Source organism: Aedes aegypti, chromosome 2, assembly GCF_002204515.2.
Source record: "Aedes aegypti strain LVP_AGWG chromosome 2, AaegL5.0 Primary Assembly, whole genome shotgun sequence".
NCBI classification, from domain to species: Eukaryota; Metazoa; Arthropoda; class Insecta; order Diptera; family Culicidae; genus Aedes; species Aedes aegypti.
In genome coordinates, this window is record NC_035108.1 from 142,469,321 (window position 1) to 142,488,790 (window position 19,470).

Below are 19,470 nucleotides of genomic sequence, written 5' to 3' on the forward strand. Positions count from 1 at the left end.
TTATATACTAATTTTTTACTGAATGTTGTTATATTTTTCAAAAAACACGCTCAAAAATCATATCTAATTTCCTCAGCATTGGATCGACCAAAAATTAAAACCAAAGTGTCATTAGGATCGCAATCTTATATTCTTTGAAGAGACCCCACGAAATTTTGGCGGAAAAATCTGGAAAGTATTCAAAATCAATGAAACAGTCAGTCAAGTCATCGTGCAAAAGTTTGGGTTCACCTGAGCCACGCGAATATCATTTTTGTCAATATCTCTGCCATTTTTCAACCGATTTAAATAGTTTGAAGCTTTTTTGAGCGCAAATAATGGCGCGTACATGGTTAGTTTGAGATTTCACAGATTTAAGTAAGTTCAAGTGTACCCAAACTTTTGCACGATACACCATACTGAGGGGTGAACCCAAACTTTTGCACGATGATTTAACTAACTGTTTCATTGATTTTGAATACTTTCCAGATTTTTCCGCCAAAATTTCGTGGGGTCTCTTTAAAGAATATAAGATTACGATTCTAATGACACTTTGATTTAAAATTTTGGTCGATCCAATGCTGAGGAAATTAGATATGATTTTTCAGTGTGTTTTTTGAAAAATGTCACAACTTTATGTAAAAATTTAGTATACAAAGCTCAAAGAAAGTTTTTGGAAAAATACATACGAAGTAAGAATAACTCTTTGCCTTTCGAATGCGGCTTAGAGAGTTTCAATTGGACGTGTAATCACAGAGATATGGACTGAACACTTTTGCATGTTTTTGAGGGGGTGAACCCAAACTTATGCACGGGAGTGTATATATGTATTATAAAAGGTACATGGACATTTATTGCTCATTGTTTTCAATGCGAGATCATATTTCCAATATTTTGCTGTTCGGATAATTTGCGGACACCCTGTAGGTGTTATTCCTCTGCAATTCCTTCCAGAAAATCGCAAGGACTTCCTAAGCAAATTCCTCTAGATTTCATCCAGTTATAATTCAGAATTTCTTCCGGATTTCCACTGGGAATTATTCAAGAGTTCTTTCAGAAATTTCGCTGGAATTCCTTCAGCTTTTCCTCTGGATTTCATACCCCATCGAGAAGTCCCTTGCATTTCCTCTAGAAATATCTCCGGAGTTCCTCCAAAAACGCATCCGAAGTTTTTCCAGAAACACCTCCAATGTTTCTTCAGGAATTGCTCCGGAGTTCATTTAGGATTTTCTTTTGAATTTCTCCAGGATTTAATCCAAATTTCCTTCAGGAATTCGTCCAGAAATTTCTTCAGTGTTCCTTTGGAGCTTCAACGGTAACTGTCCTCTTGAGTTCCAACAGAAATTCCCCCTGAGTTCTTCCGGTATTCTTTCAGCAAATCTTCTGGATTTTATTCAGCATTTCCTTCTAAGTTTCTCCACAGCTACACCGGGAATTCCTTTTGATTTTCTCCGCAGTTTTTAAGGAATTCCTCCAGGATTTTTTTCTTATTTCCCCATGAATTCCTTCGCAAGTTTTCCAGCAATGCTTCCAGAGTTCCTTCAGCAATTTCTCCGGAGTTTTTTCAGGAATTCCATTGCTTCGGAGTTTCTCCAGGACTTTTTAAGGTGTTCCTCGAGAAATTCCTCCAATATTTTTTTCAAAAATTTTGCGCGGGAAGGAATCTATGAAGTTCCACCGGGAGTTTCTTGTGAGTTTCTCAATAAATTCCTCAAGAATTCATTCAGAGTTGTTCCAGATATTACTCGAAGTTCCTCCAGAATTCCCTTTAAGTTTCTTTAAGAATTCTTTTGGAGTTCCTCCAGGTTCAGGAATTTATCCGAAATTTTTCTAAAAAATATTTCACAGTTACTTCAGGAAATTCTTCGGAGTTCCTCCAGGAAATCCTACGGAGTTGCTCCAGGAATTTCTTTAGAGTTCCTCCAAGAATTTCTTCTGAGCTCCTCATGGAATTTCTACGAAGTTCCTTGAGGAATTCAATTTTCCTCCGGAAATTACATTTGAGCTTTAGCGGGAATTCCTTAGGATGTCCGCCATAGTTCCTTCAGGATTTCTTTCGTAATTTATCCAGGACTTCTTCAGAGCTTCTCCAGTAATTTTTCGGAAATCCTCTGGATTTCCACTAGGAATTTTTTTGGAAATACATAAAGAATTCTCCTTGATTTTTTTTTCGGGAAATCCTACAGATATCCCAGAGTTGTTTTGGGAATTTCTCAAGAGCTTCTCATATAATTCCTCCGAAGCTTCCTTAAAGTCCTCATGGAATCCACCGGACTTTTTCTTGCAGACATTTTTCCGGAGTTCCTCTAGCAATTTATCTTGATTTCATCCAGAAATTTCTTGGAAAATCCGGGAATTGCTCCGAGTTTATTTTCATAAATTCTTCCGGAGCTTCTCCAGCAATTCCTTTGGATTTGATCCAGCATTTCCTCGGTAGTTCCATTCGCTTGCTCTTGCGTGGGCGAGTGATGAATCATGGATCGCATCACCAACCATTAGTGACTCCCAAATATTTACCTTATCCCACTAATCCAATATCCTTTCCGTGACAACTGTGAAGATGCAGAGGTATACTAGGTCTCTAGCAACAACGGTTATCTAACTAACATTCCTTCCTTTCCCCGATGACCGCATGGACGTGGCCAGAGCCGTTATAGGCTTTTAAAATTAGGCTCTCGATTTTTGCACACTGAGAATGGTAAGCTAATCGCAAGCCCCATTTATTAAATCTCTGCGCAACTTCGATTGTTTTGGTCAATATCGGAGAAGCAACTACAAATTTTACCGTCATCTATGCTCATGCTCATAACCGACGTGAAAACTGATCATGGCGCTAACATTGACTCAAACCTAGTAATGGTGAAACTGCGTCCAAAACTATCCGACTTTAACGATGTACAGTACCGACGTTGCTGGATAAGGGCGAGCGCAATAGGGCCCCTCTTGAGGACTGCTGGAGGACAGACAAAGCAGCCAATAACGACGCTGCCGAAAGCATTGTCGGATACGTGGAAAATAGTTCGAGAAACCATTGGTTAGACGAGGAGTGCCAAGATGTGTTGGAGGAGAAAAATACAGCGTGGATTCTACCCCATTTCCCCGAAAGCCATCAACCCGAACGCTATAACCCCGAATTCCAAATCCCCGATCGACTCATTTCCCCGAATTACATTACCCAGAATTCCAATGTCCTGGGTAAATATCATTAATATCATCATGACAAGATAATTGTAAATTCGGTGAAATGGCATTCGATGTAATGGGGTAGAATCGTAAATTCTAACAAAAACTCACGGCATCCCGCAAAGGCTCTATGCCGTGAGCTGAAATGTGCAGGGATAAGTTTGGAAGCATCTTGAAGGATGGACGCTAGGTGATCGAATGATAGAAGCAGCACTACAATGAACACCTAAATGGCGCAGAGAACACAGGCACAGACCCGAGTAACACACATGTTATAAATGTGTATTATTATTACATATATGACTAATTTTGGTTATATACCGGTTGATAATACACAATTGTAACATGTGTGTTGCTAGAGAGTTCAGAACAGCGAAGGTGATGGCTACATCAGCACAGCGGACAGTGGAAACCAACCTACTCCCACGATGGGGGAAGTTAAGGATGCCATTCAATAGCTGATCAACTGAAGCAAATGTGTAATATTCTTCACGTCTTATTAGTGTTGAAAAGTTTCTCAGTTTTTTAACCTCCAAGTTTTCTAACAAAGTCAAACTATGGAACACCCTAATACACACTCGGTACCAATTGCACCGAGTTAGCGGTAAAACGTCCTTCTTCTGGAAAGGCTTAAGTTTCACACAAGCGGTGATCCTTGCATCATCAGCATCCAATTCGAGCAGCAATGGAAGCAGAGGGATTCGGTTTTATTGACCGCCTATTACCGCTGTCATGGCAATAGAACTGCAACAGTACGAAATGAGGTTTGGACCCGGCTAAGAGTCCTGGCGTTCGCTCCCAGTTAATGGTCATGTTTGGAAAGGAATTTCAATTCATTTGGTTGTGGTTATCGGGGGAAGATAGTTGTGTTTCTTAATGCGGAATGTGAACTTTAGAGTTGCAAGTATTCCAAGAAGTATTTTGATTGTTTTTGGTTGTGGAGAGATATGTTTTTCTCGAAGGTGCTGATGATTTACTATTGGATTTTTTTTTCAATTCACAGTATTGACGAAATAATCATTATTTTCAAAAGTAGGACGATGTCTTAGGTATGCTCAATTGTGAAATACATATCTTAGAGGTATTGAATGTAGCTTAACATAGCTAAATGCTATTTCTTGAATTTAAACAGTCATTTCAAAATCTGATGCTAACTAAAAGGAAGCAAAATATTGGCTAAGTCCATGTGAACACACAATTATCTTTCATGCTTGTATAAAAGATGGCCTACATAGGTACGAGGATGCACGGCATGGGCAGTGAAGACAAAGAAAATATAGAGTTCAAAATAAAAAAAAAACAAAGGAGAAAAAAGGAAGAAAAAAAAAAATCTTTTATTCGTTCAAAAATAGGAAATAGCACTCTGGCGATCACATAAGGAGTCGGATCCTATTCTTAGCACTTTTGATTCACTTTGGCAGTGGTGTTTTTTTGAAAGCTACTGATCTCATATTTGGCCACAATATGCGGTCCATTGAAGTGTCTTTTATTGCTAAGTTTCAGACAATTCGCCCGAAAAAAGTCCCCCATGCCAAAGTGATTCATGGAAGTGCCCAAGTAGCTCTGCAACCCTACCAACTCTTTTGGAATGAAGAAGAAAATTCGTTGTTTTGATAATGTTCGTATTCAGACTCATTAAAATCAATTTATGTTTGTCCATTACCAAACAATAAACTTTTTCATCTACTGCTAACAAACAACCATATGAATGATCCAAATATCCATCAGCCATATTATACTAATCGTTACTTCAAATCACCCGTTTCTCGGCCGCAGTCAGTATCGCACATTCAATTCACTGAGTTAATGTGAAAATAATTTGAACAACAAATAACAAACTGTTCGTTTACGTGCAGGTACTCTGAAAAGTTACACATTCATTAGCCGAAATAGAAAATGACCACCGTTTGCCACTGCTAACAATTTGCTTTTGATTCAAAAGGCATATTTCATAGATTCACATTACAATAGTCCAGTCTAGATGAATGGTTCTGTTACTGCTCACAGCAGAAAATCACCACATTCGTCACCGTCATCGTCATAACAGCGGCGTAGAAACCAAAAAAAAAGCAGAGTGACACTCCCTTCGGTTCAGGCGCTCGCTCGCTTGGAGGTCCCCAAAAACAGTCATTAAAAATAAATTATTGAAATTCCATGAAGCGGACATCAAAGTAAATTGGACACATGCACTAAAACGAAAATTGCTCTATTATAAATGGGGTGCGACCGAAGCGTGTACCATTCTATGATGATGGGGTTTTCCTCTGACCCATACACGCGCCCGGCTCACATTCCACCCGATATAAGTTATGCCCGAGTCACTATGGGCCGTAAATCAAATTTTGGCTACAAAATTCTAAGATATTTCATAGTGAATAAAAATCAACCTCAACTCAATACAAACCTAAGTTTACATAGAAAAGTTTTGTTTGAGATGACTTAAATGTATTTTGAATAGATTGGAAAAAAAATGTAAGGATTATGAATTTATGGGAAAAAAAAACATTAAAAAGTGATAATTTCATCAAATTCACTTATATTTACATGTAGTCAACTCTCCATAACTCGATATTAAAGGGACTATTGAATTATTGAGGTATCGAATTGATGATCACAAAACCAGTGCAACTGCGATCCAAGGGACTATCGATGTACCCATGAAATACATAACGGATACAAATAATATTTGTATCCGTTATGTATCATGATTTCAAATAATATTTTGTCAGTATACTGGGTCATATACAGTAACCCCACACAGTTGAATCACCCACAATTTATGAATCAGCTGATTTTAAAAGACAAAATTATAATGAAATTTATTACAAAACATCAAGAAAACATTTTTGCTGATAAGCTACACAATGTGTTTAACCATTTCAATGCTTTCAATTGCGGTAAAAAGTCTCTCGATTTCAGTATGAACCAAATAAATCAATGAATTATGTTTGTTGCCAATGAGGATGCATTTTTAGTCAATTTCGTAAGAAGCACGCATGTTGACGGCTACTTAGAAGATACATTTTAAAAGGTTAATACAAAGAAATTTGTAGGGGAATGAGTTACATACAACATTTACAGATTTATACGACAAAAATGTGATATATGAGAGATTTGTCTGAGATTTTCGAGTGAAATACTTGATTCATAAAATGTGGGAAATAAACACGCCTGTCACAATTATTGAATCAGCGTCAAACTGCTAGAACTTGATGAATTTTAAATGTTATACCCATTTATAACCAATTTTCAAAATCAGATTTTGTTATTGGAGTTCGGAAAGTGCATGACACGACTTTGGGGCCGTTTAAAAATCACGAATATTAGACAAAGTAGTACAATTCCGTAGAAAAGGTGAATAAATTGTTGTAGTCAAGTCTGGAAAGAACGAAATAGAAACAGTGGCATTGGAAAGGATTTCTGAAGAATTTATGGCGTACTTGATATGCGCCTTTTTTCTGGCGTTACGTTCAAACTGGCAAATAGTCAGCGTCCCAATTGAGTATCAACTAAGTTCTTCCACCGTTATTAACTGACAGCATTATTTTCCAATTGATCATTGACCCAACTTTTCCAACTCGAAAACATCCTAGACCGGCGGAATTCAAACGCTCAACCCTCAACATGGTCATAATGAATTGCTACGGCTATTTGGCTCTTCCAGGTGCTTCCTGATCTTGTTTGCTTCTGCAGAAGGACCATAACAGCTAAATGTGAACCGGTCTGCATCCCTCCTGATTTGTATTAATATCAGGTGTATGTCATAACTTTTTGCGATTGCATTTGTTGCACGTAAGGTGATTAAGGGCATAATGAACACACGGGGCGAAATTGACACCCCCTTATTCTCTAAGAATATGCATAATTTATCAAATTTTCACGCAATTTGTGAAATCTGTATTGTATTTGAAATGTTTGACGGTATAAAACATGTTCGAATTCATTTGTCCTTCCCAATTTGATTTTTTTTTCTCAGCTTCAAATTGGTTTATAAGCCAGGTGGTGGAAGATTCTAATTTTTTAAGAAAAGTAACTGATCTAGAACATTTTTTCTTGCAAATGTGAAAGAGTTGGAGTTTTTCTGCATATCATAACGTTTGCCGATAATTTATAATATATTTTTCTCTAAACTTCACAAAAGTATTCATTTTGCCCCGATACCTTTTAACCTACATTGCTTATGACACAATTTTCTATGTCGTTTGTCTGACATTTGGTGTGATTGTTTTCACCATGAATGAATGCAACACATCGTATTAATTATGAACTTGGTAACCAGCTGAGGGTAACTGAATAATATTTCAATCTTCTGGTCTTAAAATATGCATTTGTTTTATGTGTCCATCCTGCTCCTTTACTTTGACTACTCAGCAGCATAATAAAAAAATAAAATAAAAAATCGCTTGAAATACTGACAAACTTGACCATAGACGCAAAAATCAGATCTCTAGGATAAGACTAAGATTAGCAAAATTGAACTTTAATTGTCAAATGGTACAATTTCGAATCAAGTTACCATCATTTATTTCCTGAGTTCTCGGAACTGGCTCCGGTCTTCCGCTGCATATCCCTTATGATGCCCGAGGCCGTATTCTTATACACATATGGACCTGTATTGTAAAATAAATGAAAATAATCAGCTGATTCATAAATTGTGGTCAAATTGATTCATATTTGTGGACAGATTTTTTGCCGATTCATAAAATGTGGTTTTAGACGATGTGCAATTAAGTGAAAATTTTCAATATTATCAGCTATTCCAATGAGTGCAATCTGCATGAACTGTAAGTATATGCCCAATTTTACCATTTGGCGTTGTATGCACTGAAATATGTTGTTTATTTAGCTTACTATATTTATTTGAATTTTCGCAATGCCTTAATTGATTCATAATTGTGGGACCAGTTGCCGTTGTTTTGTGCCCCTAAGGTAGGCGAATTTCAAGTCACAGATAATTTTCAGAATCGTCTATAATGTGGCCACTGTATTAAGGAGTTTTAAGACTAAGTAGCCCGTCATTCGTTTTGTCAAGAATGCTGACTTTTCAGCTTGCATTTCAAAGTGATAAAACGCAGTCTTGATAGTTTATATTGACTTGAAAAAGTACTGTACAGTCAGGTCTCCTATTAGACACATGGTTGGGGGCGTAATAGGAATCTGCGTTATAGGAGACCCAGGGCTTATGGGATTTCATCACTTTGGGGGTGTTGTTGAATATCTCGTATGCCAAAAGAGATTGCACAGTACTGTCTTCGGCGAAGTTTCAGTGCTAAGTACGATCTACCTTCAGGAGTTGAGGATCATCGTTTTTGTTGAGAACTTGGCCAGTAGGGGCGCTTTTTCTGATTTGCATTATATGAACCATGAGAGGTAAGAATGCACAATTTTGTAACATATGATATCTCTAGATCCTGATGTTTTGGAAGGTTGGTGTCTTCGGAAGAGTTGTTCAGTAGCTCAAGGGCTGACATGCGGTGGTCAACAACATTCAGGTTTCACCGGAACCAGGACCGGCTGCCTTCTGACCTATCTCGCAAACCAGCTGCTTGGCAAAGTTGTTTGAACGCATCATCAACCATCATTTGTTTACGTAAATAGAAGAAGCCTGGCAATTCGGTTTCAGGATGGGAACGATAATAGCATTCCGCTAGCGGGCAGAAAAATCGCCACTTCGCCAGACATTATTAAGCAGCTCAACTTTTACAGAGGGAGACGCTGAAGAAGAGGGTACCATATCGAATCGGCACCTGTTGAGGCAAAGGGCGACTGTCGAGAGCCCACAGAAGTTCGACTACGGTGATGTCGATGTTTGGCGAAAAATCCATGGACTCTCGTTCAGCTATCGGTTTTGCCATCTGGAAAGACGGAGGGTAGCTTGAAGTCGATGATCTCTCGCTAGTTCTTCCGCTACTTCTTCGGGGTTATCTGTAACCTTCTTGTCGTTCACCTTCTTGAGTACTACTGGTCGCTTTTGGCGGTTGTCACGCAATGTGTTAACCATGCGTCACAGTTCAGTCGTTGTACTGCATGGTGATATTTTCGCCACGAAATCTTTCCACGATTGTTGCTTAGCTTGATTCACCGCTTTTTTTGCCTCTGCTTTAACTTCCTGGAAAATCTCCAATGCTTAAGGTTGGTTTGGATTAAGATACTGAAGACGTCGAAGGAAGCGCAGACACTTTCGTCGCCGACGTCACTGAAACGCGGTATGGTCTTCTTCGCTGCTATAATCTTTTCCGTAAAGCGGTCCACGTCTCACTCGACATCTGAGCGAATGGTTTCCGCTGTGACACGTTCGCACAACGACCAATCAGCCAATTTGGTCGTGACGTTTGATGATTGGACCATCCGAGTATGGTCACCGTTATCGGAAAGTGTGTCCGATAAGGTACCCCAGGCGAACCTCCGCGCTAAACTCTCAGATCAGATGGACACGTTGATTGCTGAGGCGTTACCTGTTGCCGGGTCGATACGAGTAGGGAAACCATCGTTGAGAATCACCAGTTGTTTGTCCAACGTCGTTTTGGCAACGAATCAGCCAAGTGCATTCGTCTGTTGAGACCTCCTTGCGAGATTCTGCGCGTTAAAGTCCCCCAGAAAAAGAAGCGGACCTTCTAGCAGCTCAAACAGTTCTCCCAAAGCAGTCTGGCATTGAGCTGAACTCGGTGAGATCAGTACACGCTCTCGAAGGTTATACCTTCCCGATTAGCAAGGCCCACCCCGTGTTGCCAGTGGTGAACGGTATTCGATGCTAGCAACACCGTGTATTGCTTACCGACGATGTCGGGAGGAATTACGTGCTGGCTGACTTTGGTTTATTGTAGCGCTATCACGCCAGGTTCCACGTCGGCGATGAGGAGTTAGTTTGCTGATATTAATTAATGTCAATTGACAGACCACAGACCACGAAGGTTCAATTGCAGGGCGAAGCAGCCGCCGTAGTGACAATTAACGGTTGAACGAGAGCTGGACGATAAAGTTGATGCCCTCTGTAGGATCGGATCCGCTGGAGAAAAAAGGGGTGCCGCAGTAACTTCTGTTAGGAGTTGTACGGGAGTACAACTTGCCTGTAGGACGCTTTGGCCCTACCAATACCGACAACAGCCGGAACTGAGGAAAAGCGTTGTGTAATATTAGCTCGATGGACTCCAGAAGGACCTTCTCCTGGATACATAAGTGATGCGTGATGACCTGAACGAATATCAGCCGCGGCGGTATTTGTTCATGGTTGTGATATATGAGAACTGACCTGTGGAACGTTTTACCCCACAGGGCCAGCCATTGCCGAAACTACTACACGATTGATTCCAGAAACACCGGAAACAGCCGGCACTGGGGAAAGGCTTTGTGTAGTATTTTCAGTGAGTAGGTTGTTGAATGTGAGGCGATTGGTTGATTGAACGTTGTACGCTTTTGACTTTGCGTATTGACAGTAATCTGGAAGGATTTCAGGCGCGGCAGTACCTTTTTGTAATTGGAATAAACGAGAACTGACCTGTGGGACGTCTTGCCCCCAAGCTTGATAGAAACTCCTCTGCGATGCAAAGAGATTCTGAGGAGAAAAAACTGAAATCAAAATTTTCAACACAGATCCTCAAACGATTCTAGTGAGCGTGCAATAAAATGCGAGGATTTTTCCAGGTACTCTCTCTCTCTTGTTGCGATGCTCACCTTTACTCACACTGCACTTGAGTCTGCCGCCCGAACAAAGCAGTCCTCGGAGAGTTATGAGAGCACCCTTTTTTAATGGAATTTAACTCTGTTTCAATGCCTCTCTGCTTACCTTTTTTTCACTCCCTCGCAAAGAGGCAAAGACAGCACGCTGCTCTAGAGTATTTCACTGAGCTCTAATGATGTTGAGGAGAATTATCAAGCCTGATTGCCCCACAGTGCCAGCCGTTGCGAAAACTACTAAAACTACACGACTGCGTCAAGAAAGTGGCCTTCCCGCCCCAGTTGGAGTAAATTTTTTGCCAAACGAAAAATTATTCACTGGTCCACTGGTTGTTCCGTGTGTCCGTTGTCTAATGTTAGTTATGTTCAGTCTGTGCAGCCTACAAATTACTATAAGGAATGCAGAATTGCCTAAGGACATTGCCTACATTAAGGCGTATTCCACAATTGTAGGTAGATTTTTTTTAAATAACTCAAAAATTAAATGACTTGTAAGAGTTTGGCCCCGAACTACGGTACTACACTTTCCCTGCTTCCTAACTGAAAAGTCTCATAATCCGTATTCGTGCGAGGGTCGTCTTTGTATTCCGAGCGTTGTTCGAGAGTGGAGTTATCGGAGACGCTGGTTAGGAGGTGTCTCTGATGCCTCAGACTCTTCTCCGGAATACTTCATCTAGGTGAGATCTTGTGTACTAGGTGCTGTCTTCTCTGGTGGCGGGCTATTATCTGGCGAGGTGGCAATTTTGGGGTAGAAAAATTTCGGAGGTCTACCGCGCTTCGTCTCGTGGACAGTCGAAGGAGTTGTTTCTAGATCGCGTCATTGAACCTATCGTCGAGTGGGCCACTTATTGTTCTCGGCTGTGGCGCGGCTTCCCTACAATAGTGCTTTCGCTGGCATGATGTGCTCTCTCGGGATTTTACTGCTGCTTCACTTGTTTGATGAAGGCCATCATCTGTTCGATCCTTTCATCTTTCCGCTTGGTTTCTTCCTGCAGTTTTTCGATCTCCTTGTCTTTAGTTAGCATAGCCGCTTCCAGCTCCTTCAGCTTCTTTTAGATCACGCTTTGTTGGTCGGCTACTTGGGCGTAACTACCTAATTGTTGCTCCACTAGGTTTCTCGCTTTTAAGAAACTTCGTTCACCTTCACTTTAATCACTTCCACTTCTTTCATATAAACTGCGTACTAGCGATTGGTTGCTCGATGGTTACCCTTGCAGTTACGGCATATCCAAGCTTCACCGCATTCTTCCCAGGGGAAGTTCTGCGAGCAGTTTGCACAGCGTTGCGATTCAGGGCAGCGATCACAAGTTTGTCCGTAGCAACTAGAATTACTGTGCACGTGTTGAAGCCTTAGATGCAGGAGGCTCATTGCATGAGACCTTTTTTGGTACGCTTAATTTTTCTTGCGATGAGTCTCAATGAGGTCTCATGCACTCCGTCACATGTGCTGTTTAAAATTCAGCGCAATAATTGAAATGATGACAAAATTTTTCAACGAGGATCGAAATGGTAACTCTTGGATCGCGAGTCTTCGACCAAATCATGTAGGTAGACCATCTAGACACCTGAATAATTTGGCGAAAATAGTTGTAGAGTCTTTTCGTTACTAAGCAGTTGTTTCACAACTTGGATACCGATGGTGAGCCGTAGCGCCGCGCAGCACATGAGACGAGTCTCCACGGGAGCACATCGTCTTGCGCGCGCTTTTAGAATTTTTGTGAGCCTCCGGCTAGCGCAGTACACTAGGATTCCGATGAGCTGAGAGATGGTTTGGTTGGAGGCTCGTCAGTACCATAGAATAATGTAACTCTAGTAGCAACCGTAGCAAAGCATTGGGTGTGGAAAAAAGAGGCGAGTAGCAACGCGCAGCAAGCCATTTTTGATATACTCGGGATACGTAGTTCTACAGAAAGTAAGGATTAGTGCCGGTGTTTTGACCCTTTTGACGCTTTTATTTCGGATGATACGCTGCACACGAATCACCTTATGGCTGATAATCTAGCTGTAGGCTGGGTCTCGAACTCGCAGTGTGTATTTCGTACCTCGCGCTTCGGACTTGGCACTCACGATTGGACCGCCGGCGCCTTAACCAATTTCCCGGTGAGGTACGAGTTGATTGGGAGTCGAATTCCGTTCTTTCCAGATAGCTGGAGGAACGTCAATTCACATAATTGGTTCGTTGGATCTATAAATTCCGGCAATCTACGTTTAACGGACCACCTGGGCCGCCATCTTGTTTAAGTGGGAAACATTTCCACTGGCAACGGTTGTAGAAGTCAATAAAACACTTGTTACTTCTTAGAGCTCTGGATCTAAAGTGACATTTATTATAACATATATCTTACGTGCCTCCTATGATTGATACATGTTTCTCGGCCTACTACACCCCTCCTCAACTTTATATAATTTTAATTTATTTCAATAACATTCAATATAAAAGTGCTTAACAGTCAATTTCTTTTATATTATAATCTTTCAAATACTCAGGCATTCTTCGTTCTCGTCTTGGTTTCTTAGTTATTCTGCTGGTATCATCCCGGCCATCTTCTTCACTATGCTTAGGATTACTAGAAGCTGTGTTTTGATTCGGATCGAACAGATCTTCAGTAGCAGCTGTTTCAGAGTTCTGAAAAGGGCTGCTTGATGTTATTCGTTTAGCATGGTTAACATGTCTGTCACTTTCTGCTCCGGTTTTGAGATCCTTAACCGTAAGCCTCGTCCCGTTTCGTCTTAAAACTATGTTAGGCTGTGGATTGAAATTAGTAGTAAGTTTGTTTTTCTTCATTTGGTTCTTCAGTAGCACAGTACCGCCGACGTCAATTTCCGAGTATTTAGCTTTCCTTTTAAAATCGCCATATTGTTTTCCTTTATCCTTTTTAATTTGGTCAAAACTGGTTACCACATCTTTCTCATCTTTTTGCGTATTCAGCGCTTCAGGTAATTTGTCCTTCAACGTTCTACCAAACATTAGGACCACTGGTGATTTTCCAGTAATGGAGTGGGGAGTGTTTCGGTAAGCCAAAAGAAAACTGTATAGATCATTTTTCCAATCTCTTCCCATAGCTACACTAATCCGTATAGTTTTCAGTATGGTCCTGTTCTGTCGTTCCACTAGACCATTCTGAAATGGTGCATAAGGAATTGAATGGTTAATACGAATATCATTTGATGTGCAATAATCCTTAAACTCTTCTGACTGAAATGGTGGACCATTATCGCACACAATTTGATCTGGGAATCCGTATCTTGAAAAGATGGTGCGTAATCTGAATATCGTCAGATTTGCCGTTGTAGAAGTCATGATTTCAATCTCCGGAAACCTTGAATGGTAGTCTACTGCAACCAAAAGATGAATGTCATTCAATACTTCCATAAAATCTATGGTAATTTTCCTCCATGGTTTAGATGGCATTTCAATACGAGTCATAGGTTCTACCGATGGTTGCGAAACAAGCAAACATCCATGACATTCCTTAACAAAACTATCCACCATCGTGTCGATACGCACCCACCAAACTTTCTCTCGCAATCGCCGCTTCATTGCATCAATACCAAGATGTGGTTCATGGGCCAATTGTAGAATTTTCTTCTGAAGGCTTCTGGGTATAACAATTTTCTGATTCTTCAATATTATCTGCCCGTCTGTTGATAGATCATTTGCAACTAATCTGTATCTAGCTAATGTCTTCGGCCAGCGTTTGTGTGGGTAAGGCAACCATTTAATCAATTCCAGTAAGTCTAAATCTTTTTTAGTGGCTTCGATTATTTCAATAACTGGAATTGCTACAGGGGAAACGTCAGACGAAATCAACCTTACAATTCTCTCACTTTCCTCATCGTAGCTACTTGGGCATAAGGTCTGATTTTGACACATTCTAGATAATGGATCTGCAATGTTGGATTTTCCAGGTCTATAAATGACTTTGTAGTCATAAGACATCAATCTTAACTTCCATCTGTCAATCCTAGCACAAGGTTTCGATCGGTCTCCGAATATCGTTACAAGTGGTTTGTGGTCTGTTATGAGCCAGAAAAACTTCCCATATAGGTAAAAATGGAACTTTTCTGGTGCTCATACTAAAGCTAAAGCTTCACGTTCCGTTTGGGCGTATCGTTTTTCTACATCTGACAGTGTTTTTGAAGCGTAACTAATTATGTTGTATTCTCCCGATCTTGTTTTCTGAAACAGAACTGCACCTAAGCCGACTGGGCTGGCATCAGTAACTACGAATGTTTCTAACTCCGGATCGAAATAAGCCAAGGTGTCTTCTTTTAGTAAACTAGTTTTCAGTAGTTCAAACGCTTTCTGGTGTGCTGCCGTCCAATTGAATATTGTGTTTTTCTTCGTAAGAGTTACTAGCGGATTGGCAATAGTTGACAAATTTGGAATGTGACGACTTACGAATGTTACTAAACCCAGAAAGCTTCGAACTTCTTCGGCAGACTGCGGTTCCCGAAATTCTCTGATAGCTTGTAACTTCTCTTGTGAAATGCGAACACCATTCGATGTTAAGTTAAATCCGAGAAAATCAGTTTGAGAGACACATTCTACTGTTTTGGAATCTTTTAACATTATGTTCCTTTCGGTTAGTCGATGTTTCACAATATCAGTTCGAATCTGTAAAATCAAATTATCAAAACCTAACATTTAAACATAATATTGTAAAGTTTAAAATACCTTCAATGTTGCTATATCAGGAGCATGTATCAAGATATCATCAATAAACACAATAACCCATGGGAATTCTCCCAATATTATATCTCATAAGACCCAAAGGAGAGATGAATGTGGTGATGTAACGGCAATCTTCACGCAACATGAGTTGGTGGAATGCTTGCTTAATGTCGAATTTTGAAAATACCTTGCTTCCTCGCAGTTGGCAAGCCATTTGCTCCAATGTTGGAAGAGGATGAATCTCTCTTATTATAGCTTTATTAGCTTCTCGAAGATCTATTATGATTCTCACTTCAGTCGAACTTTTCCGTTTTACAATCATTGGAGATACCCATACTGACGCATCTCGAACACGCTCTATAATGTCCTGTTTTTCTAGTTCTTTAAGCTTCAAAAGAGTTAATTCTTCTAAAGGAATAGGGATCCGACGATAAGTTGTCCTGTTTGTCCTGTTGAACAGGAGAAATACTTTTATCGATTTTGATCGATGCGCACATATCTAATTTTTTTAATATTTATTTCAATAATTTTCCAATGGTAATATAAATTTAAAGCACAATTTTTTTTTACTCACCTTTAATTGCAGGCAGTGTATCATCAGACAACGATCTGAGGAATTTTACCACTCCAAGCTTTACGGCAGTGTTTCCCGATAGTAAGGAACATTTACCATCTTGGATAACGTAAAGCGTAGTGAAGCAGGACTGATCTTCGATTGCGATTTTCACATCAACTTCACCTAGTACAACTAGGGCTTTGTTTGAACCATACGCATGAAAAATCTTATCACTTCCTTTGCGAATACCGAAAGTTTCAAATCCAACTTGCTTCAAACGTCTCCAATCCATTTCGCTTAGTACATCTTCATCAGCACCTGTATCTATGATGAACCTGATATTGACACCTCCTACTGTTGCTTGAACTGACCGTTTGCCTTCCAGATGAAAAATTTCTCGGATCTCCACGGGCTTGGTCACATCATCAACTTCGCAAATGAATTTCGGTTTTCTATCGAATCGAGACTTTCCGTTCGTCCTCCCAGTTTCTTGCTTCATCGATCTCTTGAATCTTGATTGCTGACTTTCGAATTTACGGAAACGATCACAACACCGGGCAAAGTGTCCTTTAGACTTACATTTGTTGCAACGTGATGAACGGGCTGGACATCCTGGATCTCTAGAGAAATGATTACCAAGACACCTAAAGCAAGTCCGACTAGGTTTATCTGCATTTTTGTCAATGCTCTGCATGGTGTTCAAATCACCAATCTCGTTTGACTTGCCACGAAACTCTTGAACCTATTTTATTTTATTTTTTTAATTGGTGAAATTACATATATATATATTACATGGGATACATTAAAATAATTTTCAAGTAGTTTAACATTACCTGTGCTCTTACTGACTCATGTGTTCGACCAATTTTCAGCATATCATCAAGGCAAACATCAGCCTCGAGATATTTTGCTCTCAGTTTATCGTCATTTTGTGTAGCTACAACTATCTGGTCCATCAACATTTGATCGAGCTGGTCATCAAAATCGCAAAGGGCGGCCTGTGACCTCAACCGAATGACGAATTGATCTATCTTCTCATCAGGATTGACCATCATCTGTCTGAATTTGAATCGCTCGTACCGCAAAGACATACGAGGCGCATAATAATTGTCCAAAACCTCCATCGCGATGCGGTAAGGATTGTCCATAACATTGCTGACCGCAGATGGCGCATTTTGAGCAATTTTCCGTACATCCGGACCTCCAAAACACATAAGAGCCTTGTACATTTCTTCATGATCCGTTACGTTTTTCAACGCAAGATATGCGCAGAACTGATCTTTCCACAGATCCCAGCGTGAGCTTGTAGGACCAACATCATTCTCAACAAACGGGGTAATTGTAAAATTGAACTGTGGAATAATATTATTCCAATTATAATTTATAAAATTATATTCAAAATAATCTTCTATTTGACAGTTATTTATTTTCTTTGTGAATTGGATCAACTTTTCATTTGCATCCATTAGACTCAACCGTTGCATAACAACGGTCCAAAGCGACATCAACAACAGCGTTGATTTTTTTTTCAGACGGTCTTGATACAATTCACTACGTCTTCACTAATTTTATTGGACTGGAACCTATGTTCCCTGCAATCTTTTCAATTCGGAGACAGGCTGGAAATTGATTTCCCTTTGTCTACCTGGACAGACTGGATTACCTTTAATCCCTATGTGTCAGGATTTTTCCAGAACAGACTAGAATTTTCCGAATTCTCTTTGTTTCTAGTCACTACTCAGACAGACTAGAACATTCTTTCTCTATGTCTGAGATTTTTCCTGGCCAGACTGGAATGTCTTCCCTTTGGCTCAGGTCAAAATTTGAAACAATTCACTCAATAAAACTGTCAAATATTTTTCTCCACCTGAAATTAACATAAGGTATAATTACCGTAGCCATTTTCTGTTCCGCTCAACGATGATTTCCAAATAATTCTCACTCTCGAGCCTCGCGATTCTCACTTTTTTCCTCTTCCGCGGCTGGAACTTTCTGCCGGCGGCCAAACGTCCTTCACTTTCGTCGCCAATGTAGAAGTCAATAAAACACTTGTTACTTCTTAGAGCTCTGGATCTAAAGTGACATTTATTATAACATATATCTTACGTGCCTCCTATGATTGATACATGTTTCTCGGCCTACTACAACGGTCACCCGTTAGCTACCCCAAATGGACGAGGAAAAATAAAAGGAAAGATCCTACCTTATCTTCTCCTCGGACGTAGAAACCGATGCCCAGGTGTTCACAAAATTTGGTGCCGCACTGTAGACACTTCCGAGTACGCCTCTTATACGAATTACAAACATACTCAATTCCACCAATTCCCATTTAAAAAAAAAGTTTCAAGCACACCATGCTTAACACTACTAAAAATATTTCACCGTTTTCGGTCGTTTTTCCACCTATTTCCACCTATCCTTCACTGTTCGGTTCTTCTTTACCACCGCAACCACTGATTCATGTAAGTTTCAATTGCGAAAACCGTGGAAAACTAGAAAAAAAAAACCTAGTTAGCATCGAGAGAGCGCACAATGACAACCAGTCAACACGGTGTGTCGGAAAGAATGATAAAAAGAAATGCATCTGTGTAATTCATTTAATTGAACAATTTTTTTCGACTTTTGTCGCGAGTTTTCAATTTATGGCCCATTGTGCGAGCCAGTAATATTACTGAGCCAAAATGGAAAGCAATTTATGTGGTGTCAAAAACTGTATTACCCTGACATGGCCATAATTATTCGCCCCAGTCAATTGTTTGTGGATATATGATTTCGATTTCCGGGTAAAACCAGGAAAAGTACTTCGAAACGTGTGTGGACTGTAATGATTGTTCCAGAGCGATATGACACCTGTTATATACATGATGGAATATTTCCATTTGTCATCCAGGAGCCGATGATCCCACATTTGAACCGGGAGAACAATTTCCCCACATCGTTTGAAAGTGCCAACTGAGGGTAAAATCTCAATTCGACAAGGCAATAAAAAGATTTACGCAACGACACATTCAGGCGGGTGATTATTTTAACTGGATTCTATAACGTCTGCCGGGACATCCATTCTGCTTCTTGCCGTCAATTGGACACAAAAAGATAAATTACATTCAAATCTCACACGCCAAATATTCCGAATGAAATTGACGGCTAAGAGAATCGCAAAACGATAAAACGACACTAATAAATGTTTCAACCGGAAACAAAACACGCATAGTGAATGCGGTGAATCCATGTGGGGGCAAATTTCGGAGGAGGGGAGAAGCTGGCAGCGACAAAGACAGCAATCCCATAAAAACGCACTCGCACAAATCTGTCACATTAAAACCATCAATCTTCACACAACTTGACAGAATTGTAATCAAATTGGAAATTCCTCCGGTCGAACTTACATACCACACCGATGGTT